The 4,330-nt window shown below is 52.7% G+C and overlaps 2 non-coding genes across 2 annotated transcripts in view; both read right to left on the bottom strand.

Annotated features, from left to right (window-relative positions):
• Positions 1-2,495: 2,495 nt before the first annotated feature.
• On the bottom strand, positions 2,496-2,567 carry trnae-cuc (transfer RNA glutamic acid (anticodon CUC)). The gene has a single exon. It is a non-coding gene; the product is annotated as a tRNA-Glu (tRNA).
• A 1,760-nt stretch (positions 2,568-4,327) lies between these two features.
• trnae-cuc (transfer RNA glutamic acid (anticodon CUC)) overlaps positions 4,328-4,330 on the bottom strand; it is a 72-nt gene continuing 69 nt past the window's right edge. The window contains exon 1 of the tRNA in view: positions 4,328-4,330. This exon is cut by the window's right edge and continues 69 nt beyond it. This is a non-coding gene — a tRNA (tRNA-Glu).

The raw sequence follows: 4,330 nt of genomic DNA, 5'->3' as shown, positions 1-4,330 counted from the left end.
GGACAATAGACAGTCTATCTCTGTGTCCGTCTGTGGTACAAAGCGGCCGGGTTACTAATGTAGATACAAAGTGCATCTCTCTGGAGAAGTCAGACAGAAAGTGCTGGAGTAACTGAGAGACTCAGGCGGCATCTGTGGAGAACAGCGACCGCAGAACCGCAGGGGTTGGCTGGTAGACAAAAAAAGACACAAAGTGCTGGAGGAACTCAACAAGTATTGGTGTGACTCACGGAGAGAACTGCAGATGCAGGTTTGTATCAAAGATTAGACAAAGTGCTGGAGTAACTCAGCGGGTCGGGCAGCATCTGTGGAGAGATGGGACCGCAGAACTGCAGGGGCTGGTTGATGGACAAAAAAAGACACAAAGTACTGGAGTAACTCAAGACATAGATCAACTGCAGATGCTGGTTTTTCCACAGATAAGACACGGAGTGCTGGAGTAACTCAGCGGGTCGGGCAGCATCTGTCGGACAGGTGACGTTTTGAGTCGGGACCCTCCTTAGTCTGACTGTAGACCCCCCCCCCTCCCTCTTCTTCAAACATCACCTGTCCACGTTCTTCAGAGAAACATAAGGAACTGCAGAGGCTGTTTTTTAGTGGGGATAAGACACAGAGTGCTGGAGTAACTCAGCGGGTCGGGCAGCATCTGTGGAGAAGGTGGACAGGTGAGGTTTGGGGTCAGGACCCTTCTCCAGACTCTTCATGTTTCCATCTGCGGTAGAAACAAGCAGCAGCAGCAGATGCTGAATGACTGATGGAGACAGATACACATTGGACCCCACACCTGGTCCCCAGAGTGAGTCACGGTCAGGGAACGGCAGCTTCTGGCCCCATTGCTTCACTGCCCTTCACACAACGAACCAACCTCTCTGGGGCAGGAACACGGGACACACTGAACAAGGGTCCCGGCCCTAAACGTGGCCTGTTCCACGTTCACCACAGATGCTGCCTGAGCTGCTGAGTTACTCCAGCACTTTGTGTGTGTCTTCACTGCCCGCATCACCCGCCTTGCTCCAGCAGGGGTCGGTGTTGTACAGCATCGCTCTGTAAACACCACAAGACCAAGACACACACACACACACACACACACACACACACACACATAGTGCTGGAGTAACTCAGCGGGTCAGGCAGCATCTGTGTGTGTGTGTGTGTGTGTGTGTGTCTGTGTGTGTGTGTCTGTGTGTGTGTGTGTGTGTGCAGGTTTCTGTGTGTCTGTGTGTGTATGTCTGAGTGTGTGTGTGTGTGTGTGTGTGTGTGTGAGTGTCTGTGTATGTGTGTGTGTCTGAGTGTGTGTGTGTCTGAGTGTGTGTGTGTGTGTGTGTGTGTGTGTGTGTGTGTGTGTCTGAGTGTGTGTGTGTGTGAGTGTGTGTGTGTGTGTGTGTGTGTGTCTGAGTGTGTGTGTGTGTGTGTGTGTGTGTGTGTGTGAGTGTCTGTGTGTGTGTGTGTGTCTTTCTGTGTGTGTGTGTGCAGGTTTCTGTGTGTCTGTGTGTGTATGTAGGTTAATTGGCTGGGTAAATGTAAAAATTGTCCCTAGTGGGTGTAGGATAGTGTTAATGTGCGGGGATCGCTGGGCGGCACGGACTTGGAGGGCCGAAAAGGCCTGTTTCCGGTTGTATATATATGATATGATATATGATATGATATGTCTGTGTGTGTGTGTGGGTGTGTATGTCTGCGTGTACGTGTGCGTGTGTGGCTGTGTGTGTCTGTATGTGTCTTTGTGTGTGTCTGTGTGTGTGTTGTGTTTGTGTGTGTGAGTCTGTGTGTGCGTGTGTGTCGTGTGTGTGTCTGTGTGTGTGTGTGCATGTGTCTGTGTGTCTGTGTGTGTATGTCTGTGTGTGTGTGTGTGGGTGTGAATGTCTGCGTGTGCGTGTGCGTGTGTGGCTGTGTGTGTCTGTATGTGTCTGTGTGTGTGTGTCTGTGTGTGTTGTGTTTGTGTGTGTGTGTCTGTGTGTGCGTGTGTGTCGTGTGTGTGTCTGTGTGTGTGTGCATGTGTCTGTGTGTGTGTCTGTCTGTGTGTGTGTGTGTGTCTGTATGTGTGTCTGTGTGTGTGTGTATGTCTGTGTGTGTGTGTGGGTGTGTATCTCTGTGTGTGTGTGTGCATGTGTGGCTGTGTGTGTCTGTGTGCGTGTGCGTGTCTGTGTGTGTCATGTGTGTGTCTGTGCGTCGTGTCTGTGTGTGCGTCGTGCGTCGTGCGTGTGTGCGTATATGTCTGTGTGTGCGTGTGTGTCGTATGTGTCTGTGAGTGTGTGTGCGTGTGTGTCTGCGTGTGTGTATGTGTGTGTGGATTGATTGATTGATTGATTGATTGGTTGATTGGTTGATTGATTGATTGAGTGATTGGAGTAACTCAGCGGCTCAGGCAGCATCTGTGGTGAACGTGGAACAGGCCACGTTTAGGGCCGGGACCCTTCTTCAGTCTGTCCCGTGTTCCTGCCCCAGAGAGATTCCTTGTGTGAAGGGCAGCAAAGCAGTGGGGCCAAAAGCTGCCGTTCCCTGACCGGGAATCGAACCCGGGCCGCGGCAGTGAGAGTGCCGAATCCTAACCACTAGACCACCAGGGAAGCTGCTGGTAGTGAGGCGGATATTGGAACATATCCTCTTGCACACACACACATAGTGCTGGAGTAACTCAACGGGTCAGGCAGCATCTGTGTGTGTGTGTGTGTGTGTGTGTGTGTGTGTGTCTGTGTGTGTGTCTGTGTGTGTCTGTGTGTGTGCATGTTTCTGTGTGTCTGTGTTTGTAAGTCTGTGTGTGTGTGTGTGGGTGTGTATGTCTGTGCATGTGCGTGTGTGTCTGTGTGTGTCTGTGTGTGGTGTGTGTGGTGTGTGTGTGCGTATGTGTCTGTGTGTGTGTGTGTGTCTGTGTGTGTTGTGTCTGTGTGTGTATGTGTCTGTGTGTGCGTGTGTTTCGTGTGTGTGTCTGTGTGTGTGTGCATGTGTCTGTGTGTGCATGTGTGTGTGTCTGTGTGTGGCTGTGTCTGTGTCTGTGTGTGTGTCTTTGTGTGTGGCTGTGTCTGTGTGTGTGTGTGTGTGTCATGTGTGTGTGTGTGCATGTGTCTGTGTATGATTGTGTGTGGGTGTGTATGTGTGTGTGTGTGTGTGCGGCTGTGTGTGTCTGTGTGCCTGTGTGCCTGTGTGTGTCATGTGTGTGTCTGTGTATCGTGTGTGTGTGTGTGCGTGTGTGTCGTGTGTCTGTGCGTATATGTCTGTGTGTGCGTGTGTGTCGTGTATGTCTTTGTGAGTGTGTGTGCGTGTCAATAGTCAATAGTTGTTTATTTGTCACATACACATAAATGTGTAGTGAAATGAAACATTACCCACAGTCCAACAATAAGACCAATAAGAATAATCAATAAAAATGCAATAACACACACAATCATAAACTAACACCAAACAAAAGAAACATCCATCCCAGTGAGTCTCCTCCAGTCCCTCCTCACTGTGATGGAAGGCCAGAATGTCTTTTTCTCTTCCCTGCCATCTTCTCCCACGGTCAGGCTGTTGGATTTGCCACGTCGGGGGGGTCGTGGCTCCCGATATTGAAGCCCCCGCTGGGCGGTGAAAGGTCAACGGCCTATTTCAGGCCGCGCCGGACGGTGAAAGGTCCGTGGCGGGCCGACCCAAGCCCCGCGATTCGGGGCGGGCGAACACGCTGCCTCTGCCGTTGCCGGAGCTCCCAATGTCGGCCCCCACCCAGGGGCCTGCGGGCTTCCGACGTCCGCGCGGCCCACGCCGGAGCCTCCGGAGACGAGTCGCAGCCGCTCCCGCAACATCCGCAGGCAGCCAGCGCCGCAGGTGGTGAGTCCGGACCGCGGGCTCTGCGAACCAGAGCCCCAGGTGGTCCCAGGTGCATGGCCGGTGGTAGGCCGCAGCGGGAACGGAGACACGACACAGAACAAAGGTCACGTCTCCGTTCTGGAGAGAGAATGTTACAGTTACAGTTCCCTCCCCCCCCCCTCCCCCCCCCCTCCCCCCCCCCCTCCCCCCCCCCCCCCAAAACATAACATACAACACTACATCATATTAAACTACAATTCAGACAAAAACAACAAAAAACACAAAAGACAGATGGACTGCAGGCAAGCCGCAGCTGCGACGGCAGCGCTGGCTCCTGCGTGTGTGTGTAGATTGATTGATTGATTGATTGGTTGATTGATCGATCGATCAGTCGGTCGGCCGGCCGGAACTCAGCCAGCATCTGTGGTGAACATGGAACAGGCCACGTTTAGGGCCGGGACCCTTGTTCAGTCTGTCCCGTGTTCCTGCCCCAGAGAGATTCCTTGTGTGAAGGGCAGCAAAGCAGTGGCACCAAAAGCTGCCGTTC

The sequence above is a fragment of the Rhinoraja longicauda genome, chromosome 34, assembly GCF_053455715.1.
Source record: "Rhinoraja longicauda isolate Sanriku21f chromosome 34, sRhiLon1.1, whole genome shotgun sequence".
Classification (NCBI taxonomy): Eukaryota; Metazoa; Chordata; class Chondrichthyes; order Rajiformes; family Arhynchobatidae; genus Rhinoraja; species Rhinoraja longicauda.
Note: the sequence above shows the minus strand (reverse complement) of the source record. Positions and strands in the feature narration are given on the sequence as shown.